The sequence below is a fragment of the Sardina pilchardus genome, chromosome 19 (genome assembly GCF_963854185.1).
Source record: "Sardina pilchardus chromosome 19, fSarPil1.1, whole genome shotgun sequence".
In the NCBI taxonomy this organism is placed as follows: domain Eukaryota; kingdom Metazoa; phylum Chordata; class Actinopteri; order Clupeiformes; family Clupeidae; genus Sardina; species Sardina pilchardus.
This window is the reverse complement of record NC_085012.1, coordinates 3,743,467-3,758,090: the sequence shown is the minus strand read 5'-3', so window position 1 is coordinate 3,758,090 and position 14,624 is coordinate 3,743,467. Positions and strand designations below refer to the sequence as shown.

The window sequence follows — 14,624 nt, the reverse complement described above, 5'->3', positions numbered from 1 at the left end:
TTGACTGGCCTACTGGTCTGACAGAAGCAGCAGCTGGCAATTGGAAGTCAATAAATAATTTCCGGGGTCACAGCAATCGGAAAAAAATAAATATCAAAATCAATTTTGTCCCTAAGTCATTTTTTCAAATGTTCTACTTTTGATCTGACCACGAAATCGAAAGTCTGAAAAACAAAGCACTTATTGCATCTTCGTATCACATTCATAAACACATAATGAAATAACAAGTCATTTTTGTATTTTTTGATTTTTGATTCTCAATTAAATAGCCTATCAAATGAACGAAGCATACACGGACCCCTATCGCTGTCACACAACTAAAACGTATGTAAAGTTGTCCAAATGAATTTAGGCTATTTTTAAGCGTGAAATTACTTGGCTATTATGTTATAACGGTTATAAATACATGCAAATATTAACACTTTGAATTTTACGTTCATTTTTCAAAAGCCCCCCTCTGTTTTTTTTAACACAAATCGCACTTGGCTGTTGGTATGCAGCATAGTGGCGGTAACAAAGTTGGTATATCTATGGACTGTAGCTGTGAGGCCGTGGTGTTGGTCTAGGCGCTATCAACTTGACTACGAACATGGCCGACGCGGAGGGTCACCAATCAGAAAAGTCAGAAAAATTAGACAAAAAAATCTATTCTTTCGTCCTCGACATCGGGATGAAGCTTTTGGTTGCCATCTGTTGCGGAGCTGCGGTGCGAGTTAACTTCATCTTGGTGGCGTTCATTCGTCCGCTGTTTTGGGCTGTGCTGTGTGGGACATTACTGCGCCAAGTTAAGCTCTCTCTTGCCCGTGACTGCGGCTCTGGGCTTGATGGACTTGAAAAGACGAAAACTCCGTTGGTACTGGGGGCGTTGTTAGTTCCGGTTTGGTGCGTCAGTTATGTTGTTGACAGGCTGGAACCATGGATGGAGTTGAAAAAGTTGATAGTGTTACTGGTCCTACTTGCAGCAGCTGTGTTACAGCATGGGCCATACCTGCGCTTGAGTCTCGATGGAATGCAGGTGATCCTCGGATATGTCTCGACTGTCATCTCTCATGCGCTGGATTGGTTCAGCGCCGTCCTGGTAAGAGTTTACAAAGTGACCATTAGCATCATGGCACACAATTTCAGGTGGAAAAAAGAGTCTAGTAATCTATTTTCAAATGTGAATATTTCAAATATTCTGGATTAATTGGATATAAAGTGATATGTTTCAAGGCATAGGGTTGTTTAAATCTTTGCACCTGCTCGTGAAAACCGAAAATCAGTTTTTAAACATATTAGAATAAAAATGTCATAATACAGAATTGTCTGTGTCCTGAGCCTTTGTCTTAAGCCTACTTTACACTGACAATATTTGCGAAAGATTCTTGAAAGACTGTTGTCTTTTGAGTAAAGTTTGAATGAGGGGCATTATAAAAGACTACAATCTTTCAAGAATCTTTCCCACATTTGGTCAGTGTAAGGTAGGCTTTAGTCTGGTTCAGTAAACACCACCACCATCGTGCGAAAGACTGCTGACTTGAAAGTTGTCCAGAAGACTGGGGAGCTGCTGGAAAATGTGGGCCCTATATGACAGAAAAATGATTCTGAACCCCCCAAAATGCTGGGGGCAGTTATAGCATTGATACTTAACATGAATTACATTTATTAATTATAGCATATTACAATACAGCCTATAAAAACCAACACTGGTATTCAAAATATTTAATTTTCCTAATCCAATTTTAGGCAAGTCTATTGGGAGTTTGATCTCTTCACATAGACAACATCAATAGAGTAGCTTCAGGGCAACACTTTGAATAATGTAAAGGTGACACCTCAGCATGACATGTGAGGGTAGAAAAATGAAACTACGCTCAAAGCCGAAAACCCTTGACAGGAAGGGGCATGAAACTACAGTGTATGATTGCCAGAGTTACGTGACTACATGCACAGACTATGTGACATTATGCACAAAATGAAAGCAGTCAGGGAACCACAGCCTTCGTGTGTGTGTGTGTGTGTGTGTGTGTGTGTGTGTGACAGAGAGAGAGCAAGAGACTGTATATCTGGTCACAAGATATACAGTACAGTCTCTTGCTCTCTCAAATTGCAGGTTGTTTGCACCTGTTCGCCACTGTACTGAGTTGCTCTGATGAGAATGGCCCTGGATAAAACTGGATAAAAATGAACTGCTAAATGAATAACTATAAATGTGGTGAGGATTATAAACAGATTTTTTGACAGTGTTAAAACATTTCAGTGGACGTGTCCAGCCTATTTCCACACAACTCCTTCCTGGCAGTGGTTATGTCTACTTTAATTTGAATTTGTGCATCTTATAGTCTCTGCATGTAGTCATTTAGAGGAGTTAAATTAATTAAGATCTTACTGGGTCAATGATAACATACTGTACATAAAGGGACTAGGTTTCATTTTTTTGTTTTGCCCATTTGCCAAACTGTGGATTTAACTTAAAGGAATACGCCACCCAAAAATGAAATTAAGCCAGTCTCGGTCACCCCGAGTTAGAACAGTGACAAAAACCTGGTTAAAATCCGTCCGGGCATTGTCTTGCTGTGGGAGCAGCGTTTTTAGCTTTAGCTTAGCACAGTTGCTGTAAATGAAGGGTGTCAGTTAGCACACCCTCCAAAAAAGTGACCGAGACATCTACATTTTTTTCTAAATATATCTTGGGAGCAATGTGTTCAAAACGAGTACACATCATAATGCAAAATCGATCGTACTGTAGGTCAAGGTCAAGGAGGATCCCTTTTTTTTCGTATGTACCCACCACTGAAACCACTCATTTCATGTATAGTGCCAGTTAAAAATGAAAAGTTGTAATTGCATGTATCTCTGGCTGACATGGTCAAAACTGTAAAAAATGTTAAATGTAGGATCATTATAACACCATCTGAATGAACCTCTGAATGAACCAAGTTTTGTGTACATTGGTTCATACAATAAATGAATATGTACATTTAGTAACTGTGCACTACACACATGCACACACACATATAAAGATACATACAGGCACACGCACACCCACACCCACACAGACAAGCACAGAAACACATACACATAAACACACACACACATACACACACTAGGGTTGGGTATCGAGAATCGAGAATCGATGGGAACCGGGACTAGCTTTCCAATTCTCCCGGAATCGTTCAAAAGTTTAAATTTCAATTCCTAGTATCGATTCCCAGTCCGCGAACCGGAAGAAGAAGCCGCTAAACACCAACGAAGAAGGTGTTTGCATAACCGAGCTGAGACAACAAGACAGATTTGATATTTATATTGTAGTTGAAAACAGCCCTGTGAGAAATTTAGTAAATGTCATTCAGAAAGACCGTTGGTTAGCTAGCTCATTTAAAATATCCAAACTTTTTTGACCCTGCCTTTTACAAGAATCGGAATCGAGAATCGTTAGGAACCGGAACCGAAACAAGGAATCGGAATCGGAATCGTTCAAATTCAACGATACCCAACCCTAACACACACACACACACACACACACATACATACACACAGGTATGCACACACTTACACACATGCACTCACACACACACACAAAGACACACAGAGCAGACAGGCAAGCATATGCAGACACACCTGCACCTGCACACACACACATACACGCACACATGCACAAACTTCACCCACATGCATGCACCCCCCCCCCCCCACACACACACACTCAAACATGGACACAGACATAAAAACACACACACACACACACACACTGACAAGTGAACATACACACACAGACACGCACAGACACATAAAACACATACACACAAATACAGGCAAGCAGATGCATACACACACACACATACAGTACATCCATAAAAGTTGCAGTAGGGAATGGAGTAGGAGATGGGAACAAATTGACAAGCGTGATTTTTTTTGCAGAGAGAATGTGCGGACTGAGCGACGCCCATATTATGTACTGCTTAGCGGTACATCTATTTTGTCATTGAATAGGTTGAAATGGTACCTGAGAAGCACGAGAGCTGAATATAGGCTACTGTAAGAGTGGTGTTCTCTGTGAATCAGGTGGGCACCTTAGTGATCAGCTACGTGGTGGTTATTGCAGTGGCCTTCAAGTGGACTCCAGGGATGAAGGATCATCTGCAGACCATGTCTGTTCCTGTGTGGATTGCTCTCATATTCTACCTTGGTGAGAGGCGAACCTGGACCATTATTATACACATTCCCATTCACACACAAACATACTGTACTCTAATGGCCTAGGCTACACGATTCAGCCTGATTTTGCCACGATTGTGTCGTGGCTGACAAATTTCCATCGTCGTGTCCGAAGATTCAAAGTCGGGAACGTCTTGTACGTCTTGTAATGTGACATGTTCAACGACCCGCGATTTATTGTCTGCGACATTCTTCGACGTTAACTTACGACCAAAAGTCTAGCATGTCAGAATTGTTTGGGAATCTCCTATGACTCCCGTGTTGACACTAACACTGTGACGACACACGACGAGAAGGCTATGATAGATCATAGATGATCTTGTAATGTGGACACTCTTGCGACCAAGACGCGGCAAGATTTTGTGGTTCTCTGATCGCCTAGTCTGACATGGCCAATCGTAAAATATAATCGTGAAAGACAAAAAATCTTGTTGTCTGCACAGGCCATAAGGTACAATGTTACTGCACTATGTGTGCAGTATATGTGGCAGATCAGGCAGGGTTTTTTACATATCTCTCTCCTTCTTATCTCCCTCCTTTCAACCCCCTTCCCTACACACACACCCCTATCTCAGTGTCTTTGGCAGGGTCGTGGAGAGTTCCTGTGTTTGCATTAGCAGTGGTACTGCTCTTCATTGGGACACAACTTGGTAGAAGTAAGCAGCCTCGAGATTCAAGAGTTCAAACACTTCAGATGCATTCCTTGTGGATGGTTTATATGTCCCTGACTCCCTCAATGTCTCACTCTCTCGCTCTCTCTCTCAGATTTATTTGATAACATTTACAAGCAGATATCCAACATCATACAGGACTCAATGCGTGAGAAGGAATGGGCCAGTGACATCTACTTTGTGCTACTGGGATGGGCCTTCGTTGTGGTACAGATATTCCTCAACCCCTCGATCATACTGCTGCTGCTCCTCTTTCTTCTAGCTGGTACAGTCTGTTTTTGTCTCTCTTTAAGCTTTTATTAAGTTTATATCTGCATTACATTGGATGGTTTCTGCAAAATCCCAGAGAACAGTCTGTGATGAACTGTATGTGTGCGTTTGACACCAAACGTTATGTACATAGCCACGGTTCTCTGAGGGAGAATACAGAGAGTCTAAAAGTTTGTGTTGTTTATTAAGATGTTTCTGGTTTTGACCAGACCATTCATGATGATTCATTTTTGGTCCCTAACCTGAATCTGCATGTGTATGTGTGTATGTTCTAGTGAAGTTTCTGAAAAAAGGAATAGTCTCTGGTCTGACGGGTTTTCTAGAGAGCAGTCTGTCTTTCTGGGGGGTCAGACTTCAACTATTCATTGGAGAGACACACAAAGTGCTGCTCCCTGGACCAATCAGGGCCCTCCTTGAGAAACTGCTCTACTTTGACACCAAGGTAATACGTTGCGTCAAGGTTGTGTTGGTGTAGGCTACAGTATATACTGTATTTTTGTAGAGCAATACTGAAGACAAAGAATGAAGGGATACAATTTAGGAAATAGTAAACAAACTAGTAAATGTATCTGGACAGCCCTCTGTGACAGGCATGCCACCCTACTCCCTGCCACCTTTATCCCAGTCTGCCACATGAGAATGGCAGACTGGGATAGAAAAAAATGTCAGAGCTTGGTGTGGATGAACTTGACTGACCTGCACAGAGTCCTGACCTCAACCCAACAGAACACCTTTGGAATGAATTAGCACAGACTGAGAGCCAGTCACCTCGTCCAATATCACTGTGTGACCTCACCAATGCACTTCTGAAAGAATGCTCAAAAATTCCCATAAACACACTCCTAAACCTTGTGGAAAGTCTTCCAAGAAGCGTTGAAGCTGTCGTAGCGGCAAAGAGTGGACCAACGTCATAATAAACCATATGGATTAAGAATGTGACTGAAGCTCATGTAGGGGTCAAGGCAGGTGACCCAATACTTTTGGCAATATAGTGTAGGTCTCTTATTTCACTTGGGCGCACATACACACAGATATTTAAAAAGTTGTCTAAAATGTCTAATTCAGTGCCCCACTTTTTGCTCTCTCCTTTCCAATCCTCTCCTTCACTGTATGTGTCCTCTCTCTATTCCTCTCTACAGATTATCGAGTGGCTGAAACGTTGCCGGGAAAAACTTATTAGCATCTTCATCATCTGTCTGCTTGTTGCTGGAACTCTCCTGATGGCCATGCTGCTCACAGCCATGGTAATTGTGTCCCCACAGGCTTACCGTACTGCATTAAGTCATTTACAACCTCAAACCATTCTGACTGTCTGACCTTTGATGTGTAGGTGCACCATGAGAGTGTTCAAATCATTGAGATCTCAAGTAATCTGATCAATGAGACGATCTCCAACCACCCAGAGTGGGCAAAGTAAGAACTCTTCAAAATGCCCAATCAGTCACTAGCACTATTACTGCAGTACACTGTAAAAAAGGAAAAGTCAGGGCTGTCCATTTTATCAAACCACATTACTTTACAATTACATGAATCAATCTAGTTTTGAACGAAGCACGACCTTATTGTGTTCAAACAGTCATTCCAATTGAGTTTTTTTTTGGGGGGGGCAAGCTGTGAAACTGCGAAGGCACCCACTGTGTTTCTACGTTTTCTATCTTATTTTTATTCTGCCATTGAAGTCTATGGCTAGCCTGGCTCTGCCTGACTACGTACTTCTCTGCGAAGAAGAGAGTCTGGTCTCCAGGCTAGTCTATGGCAGCCTATAGAACCATCAGGTAAACAGTTAGGAAATTTGGCACACCGATTGGGAACATTCCCATGATTAATTTCACCAAATTTCATGTTGGCAGCTCGAACGCTCTAGCGCCACCAACAGGTCAATGTTTTGACATGCGTTCACATCGCCATGATGGATTTTCCACCATTTTGGATTTCATCAAAAACACTTAAAAGGTATACTGTATCTGGTCACAAATTTTCTCTGATTTCCACCAAATTTGACACAGATCATCTTCAGTCCAAGCCTCACACAGGTCGTGCTTTTTCTCCTCGGAACTAAAAACATTTGTCCTTAAAGCCGCCAAACAGGAAGTGAGCTCATATATCAGCAACCCTTGCATGTATCAAAACCAACCTTGGTACATGGACTCAAGACCCCATCGGAAGGACTCAAGAAATCTGGTGACCTTTGACCTCTAGGATTTCTGTAATTGTCAAAAATGCAAGTTGGCTTGTAACTTTTGACATGCTAGACATGAAATTTAGTCTGGTTTTCACCATATTAAGCTCAATCTTTTAAGATTGAACATTAGTTTGGCGAGGCTGTGCTTTGTTTCTACTGCATTTCGCGTCGCTTAAGTTTCGCTATCGTCCCGTCACCGGCCAATAGCGTGCCAGAACTAGAGTATGGCTGTTTCTGATTGGAGCCAAAGGTTCTGGCAGTAAACAGAGGGAAAAGATCTGCTGGTTTCCAGCCTGAGCTGCCAGGCGAAATTCAAATTCCCCGGAAGTTCAGGCAGGGTCCACCCAGCCTACATGAAACTTGCTCTGACAGCCATATGTCTGATTGCAGCATTGAGGTAACAGCATTGAGTTGCCATGGTTATTCCGGCCTAACTGCTTGGCCCCCTCATTGCTGCTTGCAGCATATTTCTCTTCAGTTATATCACATAAGATAAGCGTAAATACTGTGGAAAAGGAAGATACACTTTTTTACTAAACCACAAAACATGAAATTAGAGGGAAACTAGAAAAGCACTCGGAGAGCGCAGACCTCCGCCTAAATACTGTTCTTCCTAGGTTGTCATACATTTGAACAACCGGTGAAAATCCTGACACTCTTTCAACTACATGAAACTTAATAGTGAGCCATCAAATACCCCTAGATATCAGTGCCCATCAGTCCCAACATATGCCAGTATTACCATACAGTCCAAATGTACAAAGTAAATTAAATCCCAAACCGAAAATCTTCTGGTTTTGGCAGCCTACTGATATGCCGGTTACAGGAAATGTTGAACAGTGTTGGGACACTTTAATAAAATACAAAATAAGGGAATAATAAAGGACAACCAGAAATAAAGGACACCTAGACTATAGGCTACACACTGCCAACATTTTGTTGTACACATTACAAAGTATTTCACTTAAATCATGAAAAGGAAATAATAAATCTCACTTCTTTTCATATTTAATGTTTGTGTGTCTGTTTGTCTGTGTGTTTGTGTCTATGTGCACATGCAGTTGGCTTCCAGAGGCACAAGTTGTCCAGAAAGCCATTAACTCGGCTGCGACCACCACCACGCGACCACCACCACGGTCGAGAATGGATAACACATAAGGTGACAAATTTGTGCTTTGGTGATAAAGTTTGTGATCTTAAAAAGGGGTATGTATGGCACGTGTCTGCATTCTCCTCATTCATATGAGGTTGTGATGTGCACTCATGTCTACTTGTATGATTCTGAGCAGCTACACAAAATGTTGGGGGACAAGTTGAATCACACGACAGTCATAGAGGACCAGGTGCTGGAAGTCTGGGACAGATTGTACCACTCTTGGTTTGTCGAGGTGAAGCTTTCTACTACTCTGCTCTCTCTCTCTCTCTCTCTCTCTCTCTCTCTCTCTGACATACAGACACCCTCATATCAGCTCTATGTAAAACACACACACTCATCTTGTGGATTTGTGTTGCAGAATGTCACACACACTGGACACCAGCGCCACCTAAAGGGGCTTATGCAGAGGCAGAACAGCAACATAACAGACCAGGAGAACATTGAGACCCCGGTGAGTGAGAGTGGAGGTGTTCACACTACATCTTCAGTTGCCACAGTTTCTTATTAGCAACACTAAAGCGTTTTGTGTACCTTAAAATTATGTTTCCAAAATTATTTCAGTAGTTCATCAATCCGTAACAGGGTGAACGGCACTTCTGCATTCACTTTGCGGCCCTCTATCGGCTGTAACCGCACTACAGTGGGAGGCTTAACCAGCACAGATTTTATAAAAGAACAGGAATTTTGATGAAGATGAGTCTCATCTCTCTATTGAGCCATAGTATGTCTCCATAACTATAACATAGAATACTCTGTGGCTCTACAAAAATGGTCAAAAGTGATCTAGATTACCGGCACTCTGGGACATAGCTTCCAAAAACAGTTCGGCTTCAAAGTGTTAAAGTGGGTCTCTGTTCTTAAGGGTTCTACAGCCTCGCTCCGCACATACCTTTTGCTTACACTACACTCCATTCGATACTGATGAACGCTGCACATTTGGTTAATCACTACGCTTACTGATTCTCCCTTATTTATTTAATAAACATTAATTGTTAAATGTAGCATCCGTGTGGTCTCCCTTCATGTCGTTACCGCTGTACGAGCCCAGTGGTCTTTAGCCCAGTACTTTAGTGTTGCTTTAAGTAAAGCTTCGCTAGTAATGCCTTCACTCATTCATATCAATAAAGCATCTTTGATTTTACCTCCTTTAGCATATTTGGGTCTGGTGGTCTTTTGTTTGTGAGAGTGTGTTTAGAAACAGTGCTCTTAATCCTAAAATTTGTGAATCATGTGTATTTTAATCTGTCGTATGTGTTGAATGTTTGGCAGATTTTGGAGTCTTTATGGATAATGATGAGCCGAAATGGGAGACTTCTCATCTCTACAGTGACCACTCTGTTAACGGTCCTATTTCACAGCGGCACGGCGCTATTCAACTTTGTTTTGTCTCTGGTAATTCTGCTTTTGTGATTATGTTTCCTATAATAATAATAATAATAATAATAATAAAGACATTTACGGCACTGTTCTTACCTCGCCATTATTTTTTACATGCACTCATGCGCAAAACTGTTGTACATTTGGCCCTAAGTTGTTTGTTGTTGTAATTGGCTAAACAGATCTGTCTCTGTCTGTCTCTTTCTGTCACTGTTTCTGTTTGTGCCTGTGCAGGTGATCTTCCTGACCACACTCTTCTACCTACTGAGCTCGAGTGAAGATTATAAGCCAGTTGAATGGCTGATCAACCACACCCCTCTGTCCCAGGTTGTGACTGACAAAATCATCAGCCAATCAGTGGAGGAGGCTATTAGGTGTGTCCTGAAGTACACCTCCACAGACACGCACAATGGCCGTCTTTTCCAGATTCGTTAAGAAGCTATTAAGTGCTAAGAGTGCTCCTAAAAAGTTCTTAGCACTTAAGAGCTTCTGATTCTGTGTGTTTTTGTATATGTGTATGTGTATGTGTGTGTGTGTGTGTGGGGGGGGGGGTCTCTGCAGGGGAGTGTTTCATGCATCACTGAAGATGGCAGGCTTCTACGGTCTATACACTTGGCTCACACACACCATTTTTGGCATCAACATCGTCTTCATCCCCTCAGGTGGGTCAGGCTGATGCCTACAGAACTTCCCAACTCTTCCCAACTATCTCATTAACTGCACGACAGTAGACTATTTACAATTGTCTGTAAAGTAAAATTAGTGAACACATCATCAAAGTCTACTTAATGTTGCAAATATGCGAGAACATGAACAAAATGTGTACATTTGTGAAAGGGCTAAATTAATTGTGAATTAGATGTGAACAAAAACCCAATTAGAAAAGGGAACATTTGAATAGACCATCAAGTATTATTAGGGGTGAATAACTGTTCTTGTGGTACTACCACCTTACAAGCCTCATACTGAGCCATGCATATTTAGGTCATAATTAATATGCAACATCTTATTTGATAACTATGAGTAAGGGGTAATTGGCAGCTTACATAGGGGAAACTCTTAATTAAGGGTCTAGTAAGGGTAGATTAAGGTCTTGCAGAATAAGGTATTAATTAGTGACTTATGATGACTAACAAATGGCTAATATGCTACTAATATACATGTTAGTAAGCAGCTAGTTAATGGTGAATATGTGTCTTACCAAGTGTTACCAAATCTCTCTCTCTCTCTCTCTCTCTCTCTCTCTCTCTCTCTCTCTCTCTCTCTCTCTCTCTCTCTCTCTCTCTCTCTCTCTCTCTCTCTCTCTCTCTCTCTCTCTCTCTCTCTCTCTCTCTCTCTCTCTCTCTCTCTCTCTCTGGGTTAGCCATGGCTGCTATCCTGGGCGTGGTGCCGTTTTTGGGGACGTACTGGGCAGCTCTGCCGGCGGTGCTGGACCTGTGGCTGGCCCAGGGGGAGGGGTTCAGAGCGCTGCTCCTGCTGGTCATCCACCTGCTGCCCACATACTGTGTGGACACTGCCATCTACTCTGACATCTCCAACGTCTCCGGGTTCGTGTGTGTGTGTGTGTGTGTGTGTGTGTCTGTGTGTGTGTGTGTGTGTGTGTGTGTGTGTGTGTGTGTGCGTGCGCGTGTGCATGTGCGTGTGCGCGTGCGTGTGACAGAAAGATGAAATAGACGGTCTAAAGTGCAGTTCACACCAAGAATGATAACTAAACCGCTCACATAAAGTAAGGAAACTTGACTTTGGCCCATTATATCTCCACTTTAATAATACCAATCACTAAAGTGTTTTATGTCATTTTCATCATCCACCCTGTCCTTGCTAGTTGCAGCCACAATGCCACATGTTAAGTTATGTGTTTAGCAGCAGAGAGAGCAGCATATTGATGATGGGGTGGACGCTAATTGGATGAAATACCTATGGATTGATCTGGTAGGCCAAGCTGCATTCAAGTGCTTAGTATGTCATGGTAAATGTGTGTGTGTGTGTGTGTGTGTGTGTGTGTGTGTGTGTGTGTGTGTGTGTGTGTGTGTGTGTGTGTGTGTGTGTGTGTGTGTGTGTGTGTGTGTGTGTGTGTGTGTGTGTGTGTGTGTGTGTGTGAGTGTGTGTGTGTGTGTGTGTGTGTGTGTAGTGGAGGGCATCCTTACCTGACGGGTCTGGCGGTGGCAGGCGGCACATACTATCTGGGCCTGGAGGGGGCAATCATCGGCCCACTCCTGCTCTGCATCCTGGTGGCAGCATACAAAATCTACAAGGCCCAGCTGCACACAGGCCACTCAGACACAGAGTCAAAGTCAGCTGAGGTAGACACACACACACACACATACACACACACACACACACATATACACACACACACACACACACACTCACACTACATCTGAGCATGCATTCAAACCAGAGAGGTTTCAAGCAGGATCTTTGCTCAAACACATTCATGTTTACCTTCGCAAACAGCCTGAATCTAGTCTTCTATGACTTCCTAATCATATAGGATATTATTTTGATTTATTATAAGACTCTTCAGAGTGCTGCAGAAAGTTCCATTGACATGAATGGGCCTTCCCAATATTGGCCGTTTGTCAGCAACCCACCAGTGGACTGCCAGAGAACCGATGAGCAAAACGCCAGCGGACCGCCAGTGGGCCAACAGTGGTCCGCCAGCCTCTTGCTATCTGTATGACATGGCAGTAAATGGCAGTACATGACAGTAAATGCCTGACTCTTTTCCTTTCATCTCTCTCTCTCAGGCCATTCATGGACATGCCGTTGGTGCTGAAGGAAGGGAAGTAAAGAAATGAGTGACTTGTCTGCAGCGAGTCTGTGGTCATCTCTATCTCTCCCTCTCACCCTTCTCCAACGCCATCACGGTGTACCACCCCTGAGGGCTCTCTCGCTGCTCAGCAGGAGCTGTGCTGAGGCACCTACAGAAGACAAGCCCCAACCCCCCTCTTCCTCCTCCTCCCGCTCTGTTAGATGTTATAGAGCAGGGATTCCCACACTTATGGCAAGCTTAAATTCAAGTCAAGACTGGCTTGGCTAACTTCAAACTTCATTCATTTCAAAGCAGTGTTAGAACTTTTTTGACTGCATGGTACACATTAACGCGCAACATAGGCATTTTCTCAGTAACTCATATGGCTTAATCATACTTTATTATATGTTTACCACTCCCTGCACTATGTCAATTGATCTGATAAATGTTGATAGTCAACATGGCATCCACAAACCACTTGACCACCGCGGAACCAATCGCATAATGGGATAGCTCAGAACATTTGATTCCCTAGTTGACCAAACTCTCTGTTTTTTTATTATGGTCTTTACTTTTTAAACTATTGCCCTATTGCTTTTATTTGCTATTGCTGTTTGGGGTTTTTCTGCAAGGCAAAATGAATGACCCCTGTGATGTGCAATATAAATAAACTTGACTTGACTTGATTATGAACAGGGGCCACATGTGTGTTGTATGACTGGATTGGTTTGACTGTGAGAAAGTGGTAGTGTTTGTAGGCCAGACTGGAAGAGAATGTGGTCATGATTTTAGATTAGATTGGGGGAGGGGGGGAGTGGTCATGTTGGTAGGTTAGATAGAGTCATGCGGAAATCATGGGAGTTGTAGCTATTGGAATCGTGGCACGCTCCCGTCAACTAAATCATTAAAGCTGCACCCTAAAATATGTTTTTAGAGGGGATGCATCCCCTCTATTGAAATCCGGTCGCTTCTTATTATTATTATTAGAGTGCATGAAAAATGCACTCTATTGTTATCCAAATTATTAGAGTGCATGAAAAATGCACTCTATTGTTATTCCACTTATTAGAGTGCATGAAAAATGCACTCTATTGTTATCCGAATTATTAGAGTGCATGAAAAATGCACTCTATTGTTATCCGAATTATTAGAGTGCATGAAAAATGCACTCTATTGTTATTCCACTTATTCTTATTAGAGTGCATGAAAAATGCACTCTATTGTTATTCCAATTATTAGAGTGCATGAAAAATGCACTCTATTGTTATTCCAACTATTCTTATTATCGTTCTTATTCTTCTTCTCACGCTTTTTGTGCGTTTAATGCGGCTTCAACGGTTTAACTTTGAAACTTCATTCAAACTGTGTCGCGTAGATCTCACTTAGGTGACTTCAGCTATATATTGTTCAACTTTGAAACTTTTATACTTTTTAAACTATTTAATTAAAATTAGCACTTAGCCAAACAACAGGTCTAGCGCCTATCGCGGTTTGTAGAGTAACTGCAACTTGCAGCACAGTTTAAACAGGGAAATATCGCGATTTGGCATTAATGGAGTAGTGAATAGGCTCGGTATAGAGCAGAAAGACGCGGCAAACTCGTTTTTTTTTTCAAAAATGGCGTTTATCGCGTTTTGGAAAATAACTCTTCAAATGCACAATCCCTAAATAATAAGGCATCTTTTATTCACGACCACATTATAAATGAAGAAATACACTTCATGTGCTTAGTTGAGACCTGGCAACAACCAGAGGTTTATTCCAGTTTAAATGAAGCCTGCCCCCCCGGCTACACCTACCTCAGCAAGGCCCGCACCACAGGCCGTGGTGGTGGCCTTGCTGTAGTGCACCGGGATGATTTTGAGTTGTCCACCCTGTCCCTGCCTGCTCACTCATCATTTGAATGCCTTGCATTTAAATGCAAGCCACCACATTCCTTCACAGTTCTACTGATTTACCACCCCCCCAAACCAAACCCAGCCTTCATCCCTGAAATACATGACCTCCTCACAACAC

General features: G+C 42.5%; 1 pseudogene; it reads left to right on the top strand.

Moving 5' to 3' along the window:
* The first annotated feature begins 589 nt into the window (after positions 1 to 589).
* LOC134066507 (transmembrane protein 245-like) lies at positions 590 to 12,646 on the top strand (annotated as a pseudogene).
* Positions 12,647 to 14,624: the final 1,978 nt, after the last annotated feature.